The 24,707-nt window shown below is 44.9% G+C and overlaps 1 protein-coding gene across 4 annotated transcripts in view; it reads left to right on the forward strand.

The window, feature by feature from the left end:
* Positions 1 to 3,013: 3,013 nt before the first annotated feature.
* DIRAS2 (DIRAS family GTPase 2) overlaps positions 3,014 to 24,707 on the forward strand; it is a 31,349-nt gene continuing 9,655 nt past the window's right edge. Inside the window, exons 1-2 of one of the 4 annotated variants that reach the window (XM_023627558.2) lie at positions 3,522 to 3,684; positions 6,175 to 6,321. The gene's annotated coding sequence lies outside the window, so the exon portion shown is untranslated. Of the gene's footprint in view, positions 3,121 to 3,306; positions 3,685 to 6,174; positions 6,322 to 24,707 lie in introns of those variants that run through there. The other 3 variants (XM_070248813.1, XM_023627559.2, XM_023627557.2) reach the window with 3 other exon arrangements.

Raw genomic sequence — 24,707 nt, forward strand, 5'->3', positions numbered from 1 at the left:
CAAAAACCAAAGGGAAACGTCATTTCTTCTTCCCTTTTCGGAGAAGCCTTTATTTTCGGGGGCTGAGCTTCCCTTTCTCCAAACAGATGTGAAAAGCTTTTTGCCTTTCAGGGTCGAGATCTTAGGTTGGAGGGTCTGGCCCACCTGGGGATTAGACTGGAGTGCCTCCATGGGGGAGAAGGTGCAGTGGGAGTCTGAGTTGAAGAGGGTCATGGGCCAGCCCTGGAGGTGGACATCCTGACTGCGGACAAGAATGCTGAGAAATGGGGTGTCCTCCGGGCAGTGGAGGCCTGCACCCTACCCTCACGTGGTGAAACCTTAGAAGGGAGGGCTGCATGGACAGGTACTAAGGGTTGTGATGCTGAGAGAATCTACAGGACCAGAAACCTCTGGGCGTGGGGTGCACTGCTCCCCTGAGTACCTTCTATCAAGATGGCACCCTTTCAACAATTTTTTTTTAAAGATTTCTTATTTATTTCCTTTATCTCCCCAAAGTCTCCCAGTACATAGTTGTATATTCTTAGTTGTGGGTCCTTCTAGTTGTGGCATGTGGGATGCCACCTCAGTGTGGCCTGATGGACGGTGCCATGTCTGTGTCCAGGATCCAAACCAGCAAAACCCTGGGCCACCGCAGCAGAGTGCACGAACTTAACCACTTGGCCACGGGGCTGGCCCCCACTTTCAACAATTTTTAAGGAGATATGTTGACATGGCATTTGTTAAAAATATAATTTAAAAAACACACTTTAGTGCAATAGGTTTCAAACTACTATGCATCATGAGAATCACCCAGACCGTTTGCTAAAAGGCAGATTGCTGGGCTCCACCTCCAGTTTCTGATTCAGTAGGTCTGGGGTCCGGCTGAAACGTGCATTTCTAACAATTTCCCACGTGATGCTGATGCTGCTGGTGCCCAGAAACAGTGTCTTAGAGAAAACAGGATGGAAGTGAGACAACGAGACACATAGGAACACAGTCCCAAGCTGTGTATTCATTCTATGTTTGCTTGCTCAGCAGCCAGCTGGGGCCTCTCCCCTTTATCCCTCAGCTCGTGCCCCTAGTGTAAGATTTTGGCTCTGCATCTCCCTGGATGGTGTCTGGCACTCTGTGGACCCGTGGAGGCAGGTCCTCAGTGGAGCTGCCAGCCCTCACAGGAACCATGCTGTCCTCCGGGAGGAGCCAGGCTGTTGAGTTTGGTTGTGCAGTTTGTAAAATGCACAAAGGTGACCAGCAGAGGGCGAGAGTGGGGCTGAAGTTCAGCAGGTGCCCCACTCACCCAGCTGGGCACCTGGAGTGGACTGCACCTGCCCTTTGCATAAAAGGGCCTCTGCCCCTCAAGCCATGCACCGTCTTGGAGGGAGAGGGGAGGGTGTTGTGCCCACCCAGAGAGGGGTCCTTTTCCTAATTTGCATAGAGGCCAAGTGTAAGCTTGTAGAATCCTAAGCAAAGTGGGAATGCAGCTGAAGAGGCTCTTTTTATGGCCCCCAAAAGCTCCTGGGGTGCAGGTGTGAGTCTGTGAGAAGGATGAGGCTTCCTCAAAATGAGGGACACCAGACTGGCTGAGCCAGTTTCAATTATCTTTAGAAAATAGAGTCATGTTCTGTTTCTCGCACCTGAGCACATGACCTCTTGTTATCAGTGTCTGCGTCACCTGGGTGGCTGAGCCCAGGGGGTCCCCGCTCCTAGCAGCATGAGCAGGACCAGGGAACCTGTTACAATTGCACATTTTGGGCGCCCCCCTCCGCCCCCACAGCCCTGCAGGATCAGCCCCAGCCGTGTGACCCAGCTGGCTGTGTTTAACAAGCCCCCCACCCCAGGTGATGCTGATGCATGCCAGAGGCTGAGACAGACGCCGGCGTACAGCTTTTCACCTCCAACAGATGAAAAGCCAGGGCTTGTGGGGAGTGAGAGAGGGGCCAGGGACATTATTTTAAGTGTGTTATTCCTTGTTTAAACAGGGCCTCTGGGACCCCTGCTTCCCTTTCTCGGAACAAAAACGATTACAGGTGGCAAACGCAGGCTGCTTCCGCCGTGTGGAGCGGGCAGGCCCGAGGCGGCTCCCTCCGGCGGCTCCAGCTTCTCGCTCCCGACCAGTTCCAGCCTAGAACTGGCCTTTTGACTTCAATATTTTCACCTCTTTAAATCTTTTCACCCTTCTCTGTTTAGTCCTGGACTTCCATTTTATCATTTAACCTGATAACCCACATTTTGGGTTGTCATAGAAAACAACATCCCGCTCTGTTAGCCTGGAGGGTCCTTTCGGGCTCCAGCAAAGGCGGCAGGCGGTGCCCAGAGTCTTCCTCAGTGCGTCGGGGCTCCTCTGGGATGGCTGCGCAATGGCCATCCCTTCGTTTGTAATGGAGAGGAGGCCGGGAGGGGGATGGAGTGACTACCCTGCTTTCAGGCCTCATTGCAACGGGGTAGATTTGCCATTGGCAGCCTTAAATGACTTGGACAAAAATGGTGTAATTTTTTTCATGTTCCAATGGCCATAGTTTCAAGGTCAGAATCAGGACGAACCGGTCAGCAAAATAAATTTTCTTGATTATAATTCTTAAGTAAGGTTTTGAAAACACATATTTCCTGTGAATAACAGAGCCGAAATTTACTTTGCCAATGAATATTGAAGGAGAATGCTGTTTGAAATTATACAGAAATTTCACAACAGCTTTAGAACGGGTAAGTGGGGTTCTATAAGCTAAATCAAATTTACAGACAAAAAAAATATTGCCAACTCTCTTTGGAAATTTGGTATTAAAAAAGAATGCATTAGAATAGGAGAAGAAATATTCCTTAAACCCATAGTTTCAATTTATGGATCAATGTTATAGGCAAGCACTTGAAAAATGTCGGCACAGAATTGTTAGCCATAAATCTTATTTCTTGCTGATTCACCCGTTTGTAATCAACGCTTCTTTGACAAAATGGTTCATCAATGTCAAAAAATAAACCTGGTTATTTCCTTGAAACGCTGATGTGAAACTACTCGGAGAAAAGGCAGTTCTAGCCCCCGACTGCCAACGCTGGTGTGTCCCAGGATCCCGTTAAAGTGGAACGTGTTTGTCGGCACAGTATGGTCGCCTGCTGGGCATGGTCTGATTCCCTCCGCCTTCTAAATGAGTAGGTTTTCAATTTACTATCTGGGCACTGAAAGGAGGGCTTACGGTTAGTAGTAATTACAGTTGGTAATGTGCACGATCTAAAACAAAAGAATCTGGTGCACTTTCAATGAAATTATTTTAATTCATTGACTTCTCAGAAAATTTCAGTCCTGGCCATCTATTCCAGGAGCATGCAGTAGGTGGCACCTAAAAGCTCTTTGGAGGCGAGCAGGCGCCATTTAAGCAGGAGCAGCCGCCGCTGCAGCCGTTGGCACAGATGAGAAGTCAGAGATTGCAGGGGGCGGCGGAGGAGGAAGGCCGGGGGCCGGCGGGGCGGCTGTGACCGCGCCAGGCCCGCCCGGGCTGGGCGGCGCAGGTGCGCGGGGGCGCGGGGCGCAGGTGCGCGCGGGGCGCGGGGGCGCGGGTCGCTCGGGCGGGCGAGCAGCTGACAGCATCGTCACGGCGGCGCGAGGGAGCGCGCGCCCCGCCTGCCTCCGGGAGGAGCCCGCATCCGCACAGCCTGCGCTGGCCTGTCCTATGCGAGGCGAGCTCGGCAGAGGCGCGGAGCGGACTTCTTCCTCAGGTAACCGATGCCCCCTCCTTTGCTGTGGCTTCCCTGCGTCCGCAGTGGGGCACTGACGGCGCTGGCATTCTTGTTCGCCAGCCCTGAAAAGGGATTGCCACTATCTGGGTGGGCGAGTCAGCAAAATAAATATTGGAGTTGGCAAGGGGAAAAAGCTGCATTTCTGTATCTTTGTCAGGGAGTGTGAGCATCTTGATACCTTTGTCTAAAACATGTTCTTTAAAAAAATAACCTATATCTTACACATTGTTTGGGATCCCTTCCAAAACAGGAATTAGCGTTTTAGAAAATTCTATGGTGCAGGTGTTCCTGTTAATGTGGAAGTTGATTTGATGGGTTTACGAAAGTCATAAAAAGATGTGGCCGAAGGAAAGATGCGGAGCACGTTAGCCGCTGCTGTCTTGTTCAGCGTGTTTTCCTGCTAGACCGCAGCCGTTCATGGGCTTGGCCGAGACTTGGCTGAATGTTCTAATTCTTCTTTTAAAAAAGATTGCGTTTCGTGATATCTACGTGTGTTTCTTCCTGTATCCTTGTTGTCAGAGCAGGATGCAGGAGAGGCACAGCATCCCGTCTTTAGTTGTAAGAATGTGGTTCCCATAGATGACAAGGACTGCTGACAGCTCCCGGGCTCACCTGCAAAGCTTTGCTGGCTTCTCGCGTGGTGGGGACCTGCCTGAGTTGTCTGTCCTGAAAAATGCTGTTTTTCTCTTTAAAACTCCAATGCATGCACGTTCTGTGGGGATTTGGGTGACTTCTACAGGAGCAGCTCTGTGAATCGTGTTATAGCCATGAACGGTGAAATACAACGTTTGGGATTCAGCGTCTTGGACTGTGCGGTGGCACAACTTACCTTCCCTAGGAATTTATCCTACGTGTTTGCCTTCTTATCTTTTGAACAATCCCCTTCCATGTGAGAAGCTAGTCTTAGCTTAGGGACCTTTTCTGCTTTGAACTAAAAACTTTAAAAATATTCTTTTTAAGGGTGATTTTGTAGGTAACAATAAAAGGCTGGAGCATTTTACATTCCAGATCAGTCCAAATGTGCTGCTTCTCCAGTGGCATTTGGCTTCGAAGAGGTGGAGTGGGAGGGAGAGAAAAGGGGAGGATAAAATCTGAATAAATTTAACAAATTTGTGGGGGAATCATACTAGTTTTTCAGTTGTCTGAAATTGCAAATTGTCAACAATTCTGTTTCTGGAAATGCTGGAGGTCCTGTGTGGCGCAGGAAGACCCATAGTTCATCTTATAGAAACAGAAGATGGAAGGCAAGGAAACATTTTCATCTCATTTAACACATGGCATTTCATTTGGTATTAGGGATGATGGTCCCTGGGGAACACAGGGAAAGGAGGGGAGAGAGAAAAGTGATTGCTGGCTGTACCACGACACGGCATTGCTGCTCGGTCCTCAGTTCTCTCTGCAGATGGCAGATATATATGCATGGTTATTGCAGAAACCTCCAGAATCTTTTGTTAGAGCTTTAATAGAGTTGTTTCTAAGAGGAGACTCAGAAAACACCCAAATTGAATTCCAAGTTGTGGAAGTCCCCTTTGAGCGTGTGTCTAACAATCTAGCATCCTCAGCCATCAGCAGTGCCGCTTCACCGTGAGAGGAGCAGAGAGGGCTTGGTATTAATTGCATGTTGTACACATCCTATAAACCGCACATGACTTTGTGGGAAATGTATTATTTCAGGGTGAATCCTGGCTCTGCTCTGATGCCTGCACATCTTACTGGGAAAGTAAAGCCTTTGAAAAATAAGGGGGGTTCTTTTATCAAAGAGTGTCTCTGTGATAAGAAAAACATATTGTTCATTCTGCTGATTTGGTGGCCGTAGTTGACATATTAGTATATTAGAAACTAGCCTATTGATTTAGACAAAATCCTCATTTTCTCCCAAGATAAATGCAGTAAATTTTTGCAGTAAGGCAAATTTCTTTGTTACAAAAAAGAAGCATTTGGTTGTCTGGGGTGAGGCGGTTGCCTGCCAGCTGTTTTAAGTTAAAAGGGCTCGGTGCTGCCCTGCAACTTTCAATTCGGATAACCAGTGTGCCCCATTCCCACTAATAAGGTGGACTGGATGGATCTGTCTGTCTGTCATCTATCTACCCATCAACCGTCTATCTTTCTATCTATCATGTATTTCGTATGGGTATTTACAATGGACAGATGTCTCTTTAAAGGAAGACCTGATTTCTGTGCCATTGATTGTTTGTGGTTATAATTTTTATAGGAAAATAGCTCTTCTTAATCCAAAGGGAAGGTGATGGTTGTCATGACACAATTGCTATTGTTCTCTTACAAATTGAATTTACACACGCATGCACATTTAAGGATTAACTTAAAATCATTTCAATGATTTCAAATAATGCTTTAGTTTTTAGTTCATTATGTGGTTGCAAGTCTCTCTTCCTTGACCAGGTTAGTATTCTTTAAAGTACTGGCACAAAGGTCCTCTCATTCCCTCTCCTTTGCTCTCGCTGCTGGCAGATTCCGGAAAGCAAGATTCCTGTAGCTCTCTCTTCAATGCAGTAAGAGCCTCCCTGTCACTCAGTGTTGTCCAGTAGAAACAACGTGGGAGCCACACGCATCATTTAAAGTGTCCTATAGTCACATCAGAAAAATAAAAGTAAACAGGTAAAATTAATTTTAATAAGCATTTGCTTTAAACCAATACATTAAAAATCACCATTTAAAGATGTAACTAATACAAAATACTATTGAGATATTTTACAATTTTTTGTTAAGTCTTGCACTTACAGAACATCTCAGTTTGGATTAGCCATGTTTCAAGAGCTTGATAGCCTGTGTGGCGAGTGGCTGGGGTATTGGCCAGCACGGCTATAGATTAACCTTTCGGCAAAGCAGTGTAAGAGCTGAAAAGTCAGGAGTCAATAAATTAAACCCCTTGAACATTATCAAAAATAAATATACGAATGCTCCTCAGTTGCTGTAAGACCTGTGTCCCGTCCTTCCCTGCCATTAACTAGTGGTACAATTTTGAACCTGTTACTTACGTCTTTATCAGTAAAATGAGAGGATGGGGTCAAATAAGTCCCTGATTCTATGAAGTATAATGAGTGAAGAGACTTAGCACAGGGTCTCCTGTGGCAGAAACAAAGGGGCACTTCTAGGGGTGGGCGTCACCACTTTGGATCAAGTTTGCTTCAGTCCCGTCCAGTTACAGACGTCAGCAAGTGAGCCCCCAGGTCCCGTTAGCAGTCATTCCATTTCCATATTTCAATTGCTTTATTGGGCAAATAGCAGCAAACATATTGTAAAATCGATAAACAGCTGGTGAGCTAGTATTTACTGGGTGATTGAAGATGCTTCACACATCTTTCCACGTTATCCTTCACTGGTATGTGTGTTTTCGATGTTTCTATCTATTTCAACACCGTTGGATAAAGTTTGGAGAAATGTAGTGCTTTATCATTGACTGACTTGTGAATACTGACTCCTTGAAATGCAGAAATGCAGGACCTTAGGGAAAAGGTGTCAGTGTCTCCACCCAGTCCCCAGATAGCCTCTGTGATCAATGGGTGCTGGAGGGGTGGGTACCATTTCCATCACACGGGCTCTCATCCTGGAAATCACAATGGGAGATTTAAAGAGAGCGGCGTTTTGTATGAAAGGAATTTGTGCAGTGTTTTTCTGAAGCTAATTAGTGTCTGGAAAGTGATTGTTTTTCTGGGGAAATAGGAGAACACAGGAGCTTCCCATTAGGACTTGCCATAATAGTCTCTTTCTCTCCTCCCTTACCTTCTGAAGCTGGGCTCCAGAAGGGATGCTCCCCAGAGCTCGGCCAGGAGCCCTTGCACGGGGAGGCTTTCCTTCCTATGTCATCTTTACACTCCCGTCGTTTTATTGGGGCACTTCTGTGACTTTTGAGTGTGGTGTTTATTGTTGGATGATACTGAGCAAAAAGGGAAAGTGATCAGTGTCCAGGTCCCTGCATCCAGAGCAAAGCCAGGAGTCACTCAGCTCTACAGGAATCTGGCTGGATGGCGTTTTCCTTTTTGTATAAACTTGGACTCATCTCCCCAACTCTACCACCCAGCTGCCTCTCCCCGGGCCCCCAATTACACATACATGCCTAGGATCATTGCCTGCTCGCCTAGGAAATAGTCCCCTGAGATTTAAAGAAAGGGGCCTGTGGACTAGTCCCCTCACTTACAGAGGACTGTGCTTCTCTTTTGATGCCTTTTTGAACTTCTTTGGGTTCTTGACCACAGAATGAATGGGTGGGCACCGCAGAGTGCAGAGTGGCATTCCTGTTTTAGTAAGATCCGTGTAAGTCTTGACAAGCCAAGAGGAGGTTGCAACTGTTGAATGGTAGAAATGACTGGGTGACGTAGATTTTGAAAAGAACCTAAATTTCCCAGAATATCATGACAACCAAATGTTTGTTTATTTTTGATTTTCCCAGATAGATTTACAGATGACACTCCGTGCATCTCTTCTTCATTCTTCCATACTTTTGAGTGTTAGTTTAAATTCCTCTGAAAATATTGACGATTTCAGATGGAGAAATAAATCAGGTTGTTGGAGCAAATATTTAAACATAAAGAATAAAGTTGTAAATCTAGGAGAATTATGATTTCTTTCACCTGCTCCCAACGGTGTATGAGGGCTATTTCCTCACACCTAACATAGTCCAGTGCGTTATCAAATGCTTTGATCCTCTCCAAGGTAACAAGAAGTCTGTTTCTCATTACTCATTTAATTGCATTTATTTGTGTCACATTGAGCATCTTCTCATATGTTAAAAGTAATTTGCATCTTTGGGATCTGCATGTTCTGCCCTCTGCTCACTTTCCCCTTAGTTTACAAGGATGGTATTCATCCTGGGTAAGGCTGTGGGTCTCCACTGTGCTCGGCAGACCTCACCATTCCCTCACCCGGGACAGGGCTGGATCCGCTTGGGCCCCACTGAATCTGTGTCTCCGGGGTTGAACCCAGCAGTCTCAGGTGACTGGATGCTCACCAACTTTGAGACCCACTGTATTAAGGAAATTAGAACTCATCTGAAATAGGTTGTAAATATTTGTTTCTAGCTGTCATTTGTCCTTTGATGTGGTTTATTGTTTGTTTTTTTCTGAACAGAAATTTAAAATCTCGTATGTAGCCAAATTTAACAAAGTAAAAGTAAAAAAAGTAATTTTGGAGGGCACCTGGTGATCCCTATGAAATTTAAAATGCACATACTCTTTGATCTAGCAGTTCCACTAATGGGAATTTATTCTACAGATAGACGCAAAAATGTGATGAGGTATTTATGTTTAAGGCTGTTTGTTAATCAAAAAAAGCACTTAGTGAGAAACTGGTTGATAAATGATGAACCAGCTCTCTGGGGAGTCCTATGCAGTTGTTAAAAAGCACAATATGGCGGTGTATGTACTGACATGGACAGATGTACGTGAAACGCTGTGGACACTGCACTCCCGTTTGTCTTTCTGGCTTTCTCACTAATTAGCTAGTGGTTGATATCTGTCTCTCTTTGACTTGATACCATTTTGTTAACACCCGACTGTGATGCTGCTTCCTTACCATTGACCGCTCAACTTGTAACTCACATGGTAAATGTTTCATTACCAACCCTCCTTCCCATCCTATTTAGCTCTTGGAAAGAGGCTATTTCTGGTGACTGAGACAGAAATGATATTGAGTAAGTTGCCATTGTGAATTAATGTGGAACGATGAGCCCAACCAAGTTAATACCTTGGAAAAGCATATGACTTTGTCTTTTATTGTTTTGCATTTCCAAACATGAGATATTGTTGATATTTGCACTGGTAACTTTCTTGTGCTATTTTCATTCTTCCATGGACGTTCTAAGAATTTTCTGTCTTGAGATTATCCATCTCTGTCCTTTAGGACAATTCTAGATTCCAGTGAAGCTGTTCCACATGGAAACACAAGCCATGCTGGGGCTCTACAGCCCTGAGACAGCCAGTGCGACCCAACCCTAACTGTAGGCCTTGTGCTAATTGGGAACTGTGCTAATTAGAAATCTGTACTAATTGGGAATCGTGAGTCTTTATTTTACCCCAGCATTGAAAGGTGCGTGAATCCTAAGCATTTTCATGTCACCACCTTTCCTTCTCCTAAGACCTGCAAAGACCAGCAAAATCAGAGCTCCTACTCCAACTCCAGTCTCCTGTGGCCTGGGCGGTTATTGGTCAGCCTTGTTAGGCCTCTTTGCCCGTGGTGTTAGGGCTACATTAAAATAATGACGGAAACACCCTGTGACGTGAGTATGACCCGTGTTTTTCTGCAAGCGGGTGTTATATTGACCACTTGGTGTGGTTGCTGAGGGTACAGCTTTTGGTGTGGACCTTTTATGAGGCATCTAAGATTTTTTTGATGAGTCATAGAACATACACAGTCATTCATTATTAGCTGCCTAACATCATTGTTGCACTTCTTAAATTAATATGATACCGGTCTGGAAGTTGCTTGGCAATATTGCAGGTCAGCATAAAGTGCTTCCTTCCTCAGTGTTGCAGAGTCAGAGCTCCTGTTCAGTGGTTGCTAACTTGGATTGGCCTGAATGCCTTTCCCGGCTTCCTAAACCTGAGTTGAAATGCAGGTTCTGCCACTTATCGGCTCTGCAACAGTGCACTGTGGCTTTAACCACCCAGAGTCTAGCTCCCTCATCTGTAAAATGGGGCTATTAATACCTAAATCAAAGATGTTTTGAAGATCAAGCTTGTCTCAACACTTGCTAGAGGGTCAGGATTCCGGGGTGTGAGGGTGGTTGCCATCTGAGCAGCCTCACAACGGTTCCCCTCTCTCCCCGTCTCAGATTTATTCTCCTTTACAACCTGGCGTGAAGCCCAACGGCTCATAGTTGCTCTTTGCTTCTGGATGGATTCCTGGCCTCCAGCGTCAAACTTTCCTCATCTACCTAGTATGCGCACTCTCCAATTAATCTTAAAATATTGACTCTTTTTCTTTACATCTTTCTCTTTGAGCCAGACCCACGGGGACTCCCCATCTCGTATCTGGTTAAATCTGCATTCCTTCTTTCACTAGTGCTCTTTTCCTCTGTTCCTTGCCCCTGCTCATCTCCCCACAGGCAGGTCCGACTCTGTAACTGAATTCACACTGTTTTCAATATGCAAGAGTATCCCCTGCTTGAGATTTTTGTTGTTCTAGACTGGAGCTGTTCATCTGTGTCATGACTCTAGGGGTCCTGGGCTTGACTGGGAGCCTGCTGAGGGCAGGTGTTGCTAAGGACTATCTGATGTTATGTGTCTTTGGGTTCTAGACACATCAGTAGCTACAGCCTTTTATAGCGCATTGTGCTGAGTTTCCTAGTAACCACAGAGCAGACACAAATAAATACTCATTGATTAATGGTTCACAGCTCCTGACTGTACGCCCTTGCCTTTCTCACTCCATCAGCTTCTGACCTCCTGGGTGTTCTCGTTTGCTTTGCAGGGGCATTGGCCCCTAGTTCCGTGTCCTTCCTCAGCCTATGTTCACATGCCATCCAGGGCGACTTTAGTCTTTTTCCTCCAGTCCTTGTAAGGGGCACACCCACAGTCACAGTGAGAGGGGATTTGGTCAGCCCGGATCCTCTGCCACATCCAGAGGGACAGTGGAGCATCCCTGCCTGACCACAGCATCCCGTCTGTACAGCATGCTTGTTCAACCTCTCCTCAACCCTCGCCCAGAACTTACATTTCATCTTGCCAGCATATTCAGTTGTTATCTTCCCATTAACATTTACACATGCTTATGTCCCTGTATTTCAAAATGAATTTTAAAAAACACCCTCTTTTAAAAATCAAAACTGGATATCCGTCAGCCACCAATTCACAGTCTTTCCTCCCATTCACAGCCAAAGTCTCGGGAACGATTTCTGAGCTGCCTGTGTGAATTTCTGCATCGCGTGCTCACTCCTCCGCCTACTGCCGTCCAGCTTCCGCCCGTGGTGCCATCACAGTGTCTCTTGCTAGTGACTTCCAAGTGCTTCCCACTGGGGGTGCTCTCCAGTTCCCCTTGTGCTTCACTTCTTAGTCCCAGTTCAGGCTGTCGGGCCTCTGGTTTGAAGTCCTCACTGCCCTTGGCTTCCACAGCGGGCGCCGTCACTGCAGGGGCTTCTACCCTGAGGCCATTCCTTCTTTTAATTCTTCGCAGACCCACCGTCTTTCCAAACGCTGAATTCTAGAGTCTCCTGTGGCATGTCTGAGTCCCCTGCTCCCTTCTCTTTGTCCTCACAAGCCATCTCATCCACACTCTGGCCTGCAATCCCTGCCTCAACACAGATGACTCCCAACTGTGCATTCTGGGCCCGGATCCTACAGCTGGCCCCGGACCATCATCCACCTGCCCGCTAGACGTGAGCCCTTGACCGTCCCAGAGACCCTTTCACCATCCTCCCCCCAGCTGACCTTTGCCCGGCCTTCCCCCAGGAAATGATCTCATCCCATCTCTTCAGTTCCACCGAGTGGAAACCTTGGGAGTTTTCCTTGACGCGTTCTCTCTCCACATCTTAACTCCTTCCCTCACCAACCATCACCAGCTGAGCTCCCTCCTGGCTGTCACTCTAGTCCAAGCTGCCCATTTTTGGCCTGATTTGTAGTGCTGGACTTCTCTTGCACTTTCTCTGTTGAGGCCAGGCCCCTTCAGTGGCTGCATGTGGCCCTCCAAAGGTCTGTAGGGTCTTGGCCGTGCCTCACCCTCCAGCCTCACCTCACCTTGCTTTACCCCGTGCTGACTGTGGCAGTCACACCACCCTCCTCCGGACAATCAGAGGCCTCCGGGGATGGAGCCTCAGTCTGTGGAGGCCTCTCCCTCTGTGGCGCCTGCACACGGTCCTGGTCTGGCTGTTAGGAGACATCACTGGCAGCAGCCCTGCCTGCAACCCTGTCGTGGAACTAGCGGCCTAGGTGTGGTCCACACTCCTCCTCTGTTGTTTCAGCCTGCAGCCACGTCGAGGTCCCACTTAGCCCAATGAAACATATATGGCAACCACAGGTGCATGGCCAGGTAGTGATGACACCCAAGTCTCTGCCCATGTTGCTGTCACCTGGGGCATGTTGCTCAACCTGGCCTTGCTGAGCTGTTCATTAAAGTAAAATACAGATGCCTTCACGCACCAATCAGATTCTTAGTCTACACTTCCTATGGGCCGGTGGTGTTCAGGCCCTGGGGAGACAGCAGTGAACAGAACAGATACAGTGCTCTTGTGGAGCTCACAGTAGAGTGGAGGTGAGCACAGATCTTAGAGTCAATTCATAGTATGTCAGAAATGGATCTGTGCTGTGGAGAGAAATGAAGCAGGAAGAGGTTACAGACTCCAGGGTGAGGTTGGGATTGTGAATTCAGTTGGGGTGCTGAGGGAAAGTCTCATTGAGAAAGTGGTATATGAACATAGGCCTGTGGAAGGGGTAGGGGGAAGAGTGCTCCAGGTAGAGGGAAGAGCCTGTGCAAAGGCCCTGAGGCAGGAGCATGCAGATATGTCCAAGCAGCAATAAGGAGACTAATATGGTTGGAATGGCATGAGCTGAGGGTAAAATAGGAGGAGGGAGGAGAGGGTGCCGGTGGGGGCAGAGTCCTTTAGCTCTTACTCTCAGGGAGACAGGATGGCCGAGGGAGGGTTTTGAGCACAGGAATGACGTGATCTGGTACCTGGCTGGGGAGATGAGTGGAATGGCTCAAGGTCTGAAGCAAACTGGCGGAGGCTGCTGCAGTGATCTAGGTAAGAGGGGATGGTCGCTTGGAGAGGGTGGGGGCCACGGGGAAGGTGATTCGTGGTTAGGTCTGGACGTGTTTGGAAGACGTCACTGACACACTTTGCTGATGGATTGGACGTGAGGTACAAGAGGACACGGGGGCTTCAGGAGGACTCCACGGGGTCAGGCCTGGACGACTGGAAGGAAAACATCACCACGGACCCAGATGAACACAGTCTACGGGAGTGGTTCGGGTGGTAGAGGGTGATGGTTCCATTTTGCACATGTCTCCAAGGCAGTGGGTGGAGATGTCCGGGAGAGAGGGCCACGTGAGTCCACTCCTTCCCTCAGTCCTCACCGAGGTCCTGGGACAGCGGGGCTCAGGTCTGTCCCTTCTCTGTGCAAAATCCTCCGTGGCCTCCCGTACTTCTCACGGTAAAAGCTGCGTCTGCCCCTGCCCACCTGTGCCCACTGCTTTGCTGGCCTCATCTACTTTTCTCCCTTCCTGCCTTCTGGAATCCTGCAAGTTCCTAGAACATGTGACACTGGCATCTGTGTTGGCACCTGCTGTTCTCCCTGCGAGGGTCTCTTCCCGCAGGTATGCGGAGTTCGCACTGTCACCCCTCTCAAATCTTTGCTCAGATGGCAGCTTTCCAGGGAGCCCTTCTCTGGCCTCATGTCATCTCTGATGTCCACCACACATTCTCGAAATAGAACTGAAACATATTGCGTTGATGTGTTTTTATCAAATGCGCCCACACCCATGGAAATCCTTCATTTGGGAGACCTTTAAAATGATAAAAAATGTGATTTTTGAGTTTTTGACTGCGCACATAGCTTTTTAGGGATGCGTTTCCTTTCCTTTTGGCAAAATCCTGTATTGGTGGAAGCATTTTTATACATCTCTTTTCAAAATGCTCTCTCCAAAGGACAATGGTTTTTCCAAGCAGGTACTGTGTCCCTCCCTTGTATTTAAAATGTCACCTTTCTATTACTGGGAAGGAGGGAGTGTGCTTATTTTGGGGAAATAGCTGCTCTATGGCAGACTGCTAAAAGCCACCCGCCACATGGAAAATGGGAATGAATTTACCTCATTTGCTTTCTGTAGAAAAGAAAAACATCACTTGCCTTTTAATTCTGCAACACTTATATTTCCTTTGCTGCGAGATAACTAGTGAACCATTGTGTGTTCAACAATATTTTTGTGGTTGCTTCTCATCTCCATGTGAAATATTGTAAAGAATCTACTATATCTTAAAGGTCTCTTTTATATATTAAAAAATAAATAAAATATCCAAATGCGTGTCCAGTAGTTCCCGCCGACTTTTGGCTTCAGCTTCTTTGCTGCAACAGCTTGCTGGTGAACGACGTGATGCAGTCATTCCCCTCTGGTTGTGTGTCTGTGCTGGTACCACCTCTCCTTTGGTAATTTTCTATGTCAGTCGATATTGCCAACCTCCGAGTGGTTACTCTTACATAGATTTTTCAAAACTTTATTTTGTTTCTTTGAAGAGTTCCTTTATCTTCTCTGGTACAATTTCCTTGGTTGGCCCACAAAAATGTGTTTCAACAGCAGATAATCAGTTAGTATGTGCTAAGTATTTCCGGTGTGTCTGGCCTTGGGATGGAGGCCTTGGCATGCTGGTGAATGTCTCGCACAGGGACGCTGCCTTCGTGGCACTGATATTAGCGGGGGGGTGGTAGAGAGAGAAAATAGGAATAATAGTTAAATACCGAGAGAAGAATATATGTGCTAAAGAATCCTCTTAGCTAAAGAGAATCATTCTGGCAAATAGATGCTCTGAAGTGTGTTTGGAATATTTATACTTTTGCTCCACTGTTGCGCCAGTCTCTCCCCTGTGTAACTTCTCACCCTGGTTTCCTCGCGTCTGCAGCGTCATTTTCTATTTCTCTTCCTGTAGGATTCTGAGAGAGGTATGTGTTTTAGTTTGTTGCCATGCATGTTGGTGTATTATTTTAAATATTTTACCACAGCGGGAAAATAAGACTTTTCCAATGGCTTGTGGCTTTTTCCCTTTCGATATTAATAAGAAGAGGATTCTAAGCACTTTTTAAAAAATCAAGTTTAGTTAAATTTTGTAACATATTGGATTATGTATGACGTGTTGTTAAAGTTTGCCCAAAAAGAAAAGCAAATACAGGTTTGTTTTCATGTCCTAGAGCAGTGCAGACCAATAAATATGCAGTATGAGCTGCACGCGTAATTTTGCATTTTCTAGTGACCATCTTTAAAAAAGTAGAAAGACAAAGGTGGAGTTAATTTAAATAATGTATTTTATTTTACCCAATGTGTATGAAATGTCATTTCCACTAGTAATCGGTATCAAAATTCTGAGTGTGACATTTAACATTCTTTTTTGTGGGAGGCATTCAAAAGCCCATGCAGGACGTCGCCTTCGGTTTGGCTGATTTTCCAGTGGCTGGTGGCCCCCGTACTGGACAGCGCAGTCTCCAGGCTTAGTTTTAAATGCCATGGCTGATAGTGATGGCTGATAGTGATGGCTTCACGTGACCATTAATACAAGATGAAATTAGGGCCAGGAAGTAGGTGCAGATTTTAATTGGTCTTCTCAGGAAATTAGATTTTTTGGCCTTGTCAGATCAGATTAGACCCCGTTGCTTCCTGTGTCATGTGGATGACAAAGGAGAGGGGCCTGTCTGCTCCGCCAGCGCTACTGATGCTGGGGCTCATTGTGCTCACGGATGAGTGTGGGCTTTAATTTGTGCGTTAGTTGTTGCTAACAGTGTTTTCACTTACAATCACGTGTTTTTAGTGTAAAATATACATGACATGACATTGACCATTTTCACAATTTCCAAGTCTAAGGTTTAGTGGCATCGAGGGCATTGACGTTGCTGTGCAAACACCACCACCACCCAGCTTCAGAACTCTTTATCTTGCGAAACAGAAACTCTGCACCCCTTAAAAATGAACTCCCTGTTCTTTTCTCCCCCCAGCACCTGTCAGCCACCATTCTAGTTTCTGTCTCTGTGACTCTGACTACTGTAGGGACCTCGTATAAGTGGAATCGTATGGTATTTGTCCTTTTGTGGCTGGCTGATTTCACTTACTATAATGTTCTCAATGTTCATTCACGTTGTAGCAGGTGTCAGGATTTCCTTTCCTTTTAAGGCTGAATGATGTTCTACTGTATGTATACGCCACATTTTGTGTATCCGTTCGTCTGTCCATGGACACTTGGTTTGCTTCCACTTTTTGGCTGTTGTGAATAATGCTGCTATGAACGTGGGTGTACAAATATCTCTTCAACTATTTCAATTGTATATCTACATGTCAATTGTATATCTATTTTACTTATTTTGGTTATATACCCAGAAGTAGATTTCTGAGTCTTATGGTAATTCTATATTTAATTTTTTCCATAGTGGTGGCACCATTTTAGATTCCTACCAGCCATGCATGGGGTTCTAATTTCTCCATATCTCCAACACTTGCTATTTGTTTTCTGGGTTTTCGTTGTGATTTTGATAGTAGCCATCCTAGTACGTGTGAAGTGGCACTGCATGGTGGTTTGGATCTGCATTTCCCTGATGATTAATGATGCTGAGCATCTTTTATGTGCTTATTGGCCATTTGTATATCTTCTTTGGAGAACTATCTATTTAAGTTCTCTGTCCATTTTTTAGTTGGTTGGTTGATCTTTTTGTTGTTCAGTTGTAAGAGTTCTCTATATATTCTGGATATTAGATACTTATCAGATATATGAAATATTTATCCCATTGGTATATCCTCTTTTAAGTTTCTTGATAATGTCTTTTGTTGCACAAAGTTTTTAATTTTGACGAAGTTCAGTTTATCTATTTGTATGAAATTACCAAGTGGCCTCCTATACCCAAAGCAATTTTGAAAAAGAAGAACAAAGCTGGAGGCTTCACATTTACAGATTTCAAAGCTTACTACAAAGTTACAGTAGATGAAACAGCGTGGTACTCGTGTAAGAATAGGCATATCGACCATTGCAAAGAATTGAGAGACAGAAATCAACCTTCACATTTACAGTTAATTGATTTTTGACAAGGGGGTCAAGACCACTCATGGAGAAAGAATTGTCTCTTTAACACATGGTCCTGGGACAAGTGGATATCCACAGGTAAAAGAATGGGTTTGGGTTCCACTCACACCATATACAAAAATTAGCTCAAAGTGGATCAACGGCCTAAATATATGAAGTAAAACTGTAAAACTCTTAGAAGAAAACACAGGGGTAAATCTTCATGACCTTGGCTTTGCCGATGGAGTCTTAGATATAACACCAAAAGCAAAATAGATCATGATTGTCTGAAGGAATCGTTTTTAGCCACTTGCCAATTTTGTAAAGTTTTAATTAGCTAAAACTAGAAATCCACCTAACCAAGTAGGCAGACACAGTATCGTGTTCCCTGTGCTGACCTTGAAGGAAGGACCCTGGGCTGCGTGTGGCAGCACGGTAAGCTGTCACCCGTGGCACTGAACACGTGATGTGCAGTTTCTGTGCTCCATCTGCCTTCATCCTTTGATATTTACAGCCATGTGCCGCATAACAAGGTTTCAGTCAATCATGGACCACATGGACGACGGTGGGCCCATAAGGTTAGTACCGTATAGCCTATAGGAGTAGGCGATACCATCTAGGTTTGTGTGAGTGCACTCTGTGATGTTCACACAGTGATGAAACTGCCTGACAACACATTTCTCAGAATGCATCCCCGTCGTTAGGCGGTGCCTGGCTGTATTTGCCTGCAGGGTCAGCATGCTGCATTGGGCATTTAGGGTCAGACTTGGTAACTGGTCCTTTTGACCAGGACGATGGTATTGTTTTCATTCACATGATTTGCCTTTTCATTTCCCTTACCCGCATGGAAAGAAAAGGCATAAAGCAGATAATGGCCAAAATGTAGTCAGGCTCTTGGCCTTCTGAAGTGTCAATCAGTGCATTTTATTTGGCTCTTTGGGATTCTTGGCCATCGAACTTTCTCCAAATGAGGTAGTTTCAGACAAACATCAGTTAGTCTTATTTCTGTGCTTAAGCTGTGGGCTTTTTTGCCTCTCAGTAACGAAACTCTTAGAGAATAATTTGTTCTACCCATTCCATTCCAAGAAATTCCCCAGTTTCTCTCCACTTATTTATTCTTGCAGATATTATGAGTCCTGCAGAGAGTACCTGAGACCCCCCCCACTCTGTCCCCACCCCCATATGGGATGGTGGCTCTGTCACCTGGTGAGGTGTGTCACCTGCTTCAGCACCTGCCCTGACATTGCAGGGGGGGAGTGTCTCCATAACACCACGAAACAAGATTCCTGCAAAAGGATTCTGCTTCTTTGGGGAAAGACGAGCCATGGGCGTTTAACTCTTGTTTATCATCAAGCAAACGCTTCCCACTAACGAATCTTTCATTTTTTTGGTTCAGCTAAGAAGGTACATGAAACAAATCTTTAATTAAATTGAGCTTCTAATTAGATATAAAAGTACACTCTCTTACCTAGAGAACTTATGCTCTGTTGAAAATTGTTAATATCTTTTTAAGATAGCCTTATTTATATTGTCATATTGGTAATACTCTTTATTTTTACTTAAATGAACCATTTACCTTTTATTAGTGGTAGTTTTAAATATAGGCTCTAAGTACCAACTTTAAATAAGGAATTTCTTTAAAGTTAATAAGGTTTAGGTGTTATAATAAAGACAAATCTGTCTGAGGAGACAGCACTGTGGAAAACCAAGGCAGTAACTGAGCAGGGACAGCTTGTTTGAACTTTAGGAAGCATGTGTTCCTCCGAGCTCAGGCTGTGATGGGTGATTTTGGCAGGACAGTGCACTAAATTATCAGACTTTTCTAAATGCTTGCTCTCAACGAGCTGAATTCTTCCAATCAGTGGTTATCCTCTGGTTTCAACTATTTGTTTTTGAAGTGGGCTTGATAAAGGGTGTCTACAGATAAAGATGTGGTTTTACCCAAGGAGTTTCTTTCACCTTGTTCGCATGAATCTAATGTTTCTTCCAAAGGATACTTGATTGGGCAATTTTTGTGACTCAGGAAATCAAAGTCCATTTTCCCTAGAATCTAGGCCTCCAGGCCTGGGATAGCCTCTAATAATTCTGCACACAGTTACAATGCGGAGCGGGTTCCCTCACATGTCCAAAAATTCTCCGACGCCAGCTGGGTGTCCTACACTTCAACCCAATTCTGACCCTGACTACCTGGAGATGGCATCAGATCCCATAGGCTGAGGCCTGTAAGACTCAGTCCCACAAGACTACCCTCCTTTACAGATGCCAGGGGCAAGCCCAGTTGTTACCTGTGCTTCCAGCTGACCAGCTGTGAATCAGAGGTTCCCAGGGCCCCTCCTTGGGTTTGATTAATTTGCTAGAGTGCCTCACAGAACTGAGAGAAACATGGTATGTACTAGATTACTGGTTTGTTGTCAGAGAATATGGCTCAGGAACAGCCAGATGAAGAGATGCGTAGGGCAAGGTATGGGGAAAGGGTGCAGAGCTTCCACGCCCTCTCTGAGCTCCCTAGTCTCCATGTGTTCACCAGCTTGGAAGCTCTGTGAACCTGTCCTTTTGGGTTTTTATGTAGACTTCATCACATAGGTGTGGTTGGTTAAGTCATTGGCCATTGGTGAATCATTCAACCTCCAGCCCCTCTCTCCTCCCTTGACATTGAGGAGGTTGGTGGGGACTGAAAATCCCAACCCTCTATTCATGGTTGTTTCCCACGGTAACCACCCTCTCATCCTTAGGTGCTTTCCAAAAGTCACCTCATTAGCATAAATCATAATATAACAACATAATCAAAACATAACATGGTGGTGGAAAGGGCTTGTTATGAGTGACAGACACCCATTTCACCTTTATGGCTCTGAAGCATTTTCAGGAACTGAGGACAAAAGACCAAATATGGGGCTGGCCCCGCGGCCAAGTGGTTAAGTTTGTGCTCTCTGCTTCTGTGGCCCAGGGTTCGCTGGTTTGGATCCTGGGTGTGGACCTACACACTGCTCATCAGGCCATGCTGTGCTGGCGTCCCACACAGAAGAACTAGAAGGACCTACAGCCAGGGTATACAACTCTGTACTGGGGCTTTGGGGAGAAAAGAAAAAGAGGAAGATTGGCAACAGATGTTAGCTCAGGGCCAAACTTCCTCACCAAAAAGCAAACCTTAAAAAAAATAAAGTGCTGCAGAGGGGACAGGCCCTGAGTCCCATCCCCTCAAGACCGTCTAAATCTCACAGAGCACTTCCCACTAATGCTAAAAAAAAAAGACCAAATATAACAAAAGATGCTCCCATTGCTCTTCTAGCTCAGGAAATTTCCAAGGGTTTGGGGAACTGTGAGCCAGGAACCGTGGACAAAGACCAAATAGACATGAGAAGTATATTTTGGTCATCTGAATGACCAAATATATATATCTTGTGAGTCACAATATTGTATCTCTAACCTCATTTTCAGTATTTGAAATGTCTTATTCTGAATTCTATATTATAGAACACATTTTTACATTTTATGACACTTTAAGATGGGTAGTTTACTCCCTTTTTTGATTTTTTCCCCTCATTTGTCTGTCTGTCTATAAGCTTTTTTGGAAGTGCAAGGGCCTGCAGAGATAGTCTAGTCCAAGCAAGTTGAAGAACAGGAAAGAAGAAGGGTGTCTTTAAAGTCGTTCCAGACAGCCTTCCTACTCAGGGGCTGGATGGCTGGTGGACAGATCTGTGCACCATCAAGAAAAGCCACTCTAGCTGCCTCCGCGAGCCAACATCATGATTCTTTCACCCGTCAGTGGACAGCCAGAGACCAGCAGGCTTTTGGTAAAACTGACAATGTGAAAGAGAACCAGAGATATCTCGGATAAGAGAGCACAGTGGCAAGGAACCTCAGTTGGCCTCTTGTTGAAATTCAGCGCGGTGTCACCTGACCTAAGATGAGAAAGTGCTTCTGCGAAAAAGGAAAAACCAGAGTACAAGGACGGAGATTGAAAATATAAGGGAAAAGGTTCTCGAGAAATCAAGACTGGGTACAATCTGTCCATCATCTAATAGAGGTTCCAGAATGAGAGAAAAGGTACAGGGGCTGGGATGATGTAATTTTAAAAATAGAAGAAAATTTCCTCAAGCTGCAGAAAACATCAGGTTTCTAACCCTTCCCCCCGCCCCAACTCCCACAATTAAAAAGCAGTTCTCGGGGTCTCTACCAAAGAGAAGGGGAAAGGCCAACTTTCTTAGGAAGGAAGGAGAATCATACTGGCTTTGGAATTCACATCAGCAACCCTGGATGATAAAGTTAAAGATTAAATAATCCTTAAAATCTGAAGGAAAAAGAATTTGAACTTCGTTTGGCTGCAGAACTGTATCAGTCAAGTGAGAGGGCATGAACCGAGAAATGTTAGCACCATCGAAAGAGTTTATCAGTCATGTTTATACCAAAACGTAAAATGGATCCAGTGAAGGTGATAAACTGAAATACAAAAATTGGCAACTGAGCATTACTTAGGTAAAAAACAAGCTAAAAAAAATAGGGGAAAAATGGTAAGACCCAAGTGCTGCGGATACAGGAAATTACGCTTCATTCAGCCAAGTTTGATGAAAATGGCCTTTCTTTCTCAGTGTGTCCAGCCCTACTGTGTGCGTCTGCAGTGAAAAATCTTTACGAAATCCTTTTAATGCTGTTTATTGATAGGGTTTAGAAACAACCTGCGGACAAAGCACAGAAGACTTAATTTAAATTTTAGAACAAACTGTAAATATTATGTCTGGAAAAGTTCAACACTGGTATGTGCTTTAAAATAGAGTATAACAAAAATTAGGCAGTGGAAGAAGGTAGTTGTGCTAATTTCATGCATATGGTTCAAAGTCAACAAGTCAAGGCATTAGGATCTATTATGCAAGCAGGTAGCACATGGGTTAAAATTGCAATGGCGCACGCTGGGAAACACAGTTGAGTTTCTACTCTTTTCTAACAGTGGTTAATTCTGCTGAAGCAAGGGCCTGGCTGTGGATAAAGAATGTTTTATAATCTCCTTTATTTTTTTTTAATCAAGTACGTGCATTGTGTCATTTTTCATTTGTTGGAAAGTTTTTAAGCTGAGACCACAAGAGTGGTTGGGGTTGGTCTGCGCAGCTCTCATCGGGGGCTTCCTGTGCCTCCACTGACACTTATGTCTCCTCAGAGACCAACCTGCCATGCGCCTTGTGGATGCCAGCGGCTCCTGCTTTCTCCCAGATTTGCTCCGTCAGAGTTCATCTCCAGACCTGTGCACATGATCTTCCCTGTCCTCAAACCACCCCCCTTTGTACCAATTGTTCCTTCCTTCTTCCTTAATCCCCAGGTTTCCTTAAAGAGAAATCTACGCTTCTTGTCTCTCCAGCCATCTTATCAATTCCTCTCACTCTCAAATCCACTGCAAAACGACTTCGACTCTCTTCATGTCCCCCCACGTACCACCCAGCGGAAACTTTGCCAGTGTTTGTCTATCTCCTACTCCCCAAAATCAAAGCCTTACTTTCTATTTCTATCATACTTGATCTCTAACAATAGTATTCCTTTAATTGGGGTCTGAGAACAAATCCTATTGCATTTCCCAGTTTTTTATGATTTTTGTAAAATTTGAGATTTCATTTCCATGACAATTTTAAAAGAGTAAATTCATTCAGAATAATTTGGACAGCCACCTTATAACAGTAACAGTGTGGGGGATCAGAATTTGTCACCCCAAAATGTGTCTCTTTGACTTGATTATTTTTAAGAAAAAAGACTCTGGAAGAAACTTTGACCTTCCCCTGAACTGCCTAAAGGAATTAAGATGGAAGGCCTGTCCCAGGGAGGAACTCTCACCATAGACAACTATAGTATAATATGAACTAGGTGTAGTAGTTAGGGGGGAACCTAGCAAGGCCCATTTGATCAAAGTCCTCCCCATGCATCATTGTCTTTGCAAGGCATGGCAAACATTTGTTTACCAAACATTTGCTTTTCCATCTCCATGTCAACTGCCTTCTTCCCCTTTGAAGTCTTGAATCACTACCCCCAGCATCCTCCTTTGTTTTTAGCTGATGATGCTATTTAAGGTGGTAGCTTTGGCCATTTTGGGGAGTTACTCAATTTTCCTGGGTTTCTCCCATCTATACATGTTATTAAATTTGTTTGATTTTCTTCTGTTATTGTTTTTCACGTCAATTTAATTCTTAGCCCAGCTAGAAGGACCTAGAAAGGTAGAGGAATATTCCTTTCTCCCCTACAACAATGCAGTGTTCACACCTTTGTAACCACCACCCACAAGAAGATATGCATTTCCAGCACCCACCAGGCTGCCTTGTACATCACAACTGTCAGCTTCAACCAGGATGTTGCATATATTGTGCAAGGAACAAAGCTGAGCCTGTTACCTTTAGGCCATTGTTCCTGACACTGGGGTCTGTGGACTTGTTCCTCTGTCTGTGAGGCAGTTTCAGAATCCATAGACAGTGACATCATATGCAGTGGATTACCACTCCCCCCAGTGTCTCTCTTTTTTTACGTTAACAGTTTTATTGCGATGTAATTCACTCAATTAAAGTATACAATGTAATAGTTTTTAGTATATTCACTGGGTTGTGCAGTCATCACCACAATCAGTTGTAGAACATTTTCATTGCTCAAAGGAAACCCCGTGCACTTTACCAGTCCAGTCGCTTCCCATTTCTCCTCGATGCCCACCCCACTCCATCCCTAGGCACCCACAAACGTGCTTTCTGTCCCTATAGATTTGCAGTTCTGCACATCTCATGTAAATGGAATCATACAATATGTGTGGTCTTTTGTCATTGAATTCTTTCACTTAGCGTATATTTTTGAGGTTCATCTGTACTGTAGCCCGTATATGTACTTCATATCTTTTTATTGCTGAGTAATATCTCCTTGTATGGCTATACCACGTTTTACTTATTCATTCATTAGTTGGCAGACATTGGGGTGGTTTCTACTTTTTGGCCATTGTGAATAATGTTTCTGGGAACATTCATATATGATTTTTGTGTGTGGCTATGTTTTCATTTCTCATGAGTATATACTTTGGAGAGGAAATTGCTGGGTCATATGGTAATTCTAGGTTTAACCCCCTTAGGAAGTGATACCATGTTCTCCAAACCAGCTGCACCCTTTCATATTTAGCCCAGCAATGCACAAGGGTTCCATTTTTCCACATCCTTGCCAACATTTGTTATTTTCTGGATTTTGTTTGTTTTTTGTTATAGCCATCTGAGTGGGTGTGAAGTGGTGTTTGCTTGTGATTTTGATTTGTATTTTCCTAATAACTACTAATACTAAGTGTCTTTTCATGTAC

The sequence above is a fragment of the Equus caballus genome, chromosome 23, assembly GCF_041296265.1.
Source record: "Equus caballus isolate H_3958 breed thoroughbred chromosome 23, TB-T2T, whole genome shotgun sequence".
Lineage (NCBI taxonomy): Eukaryota > Metazoa > Chordata > Mammalia > Perissodactyla > Equidae > Equus > Equus caballus.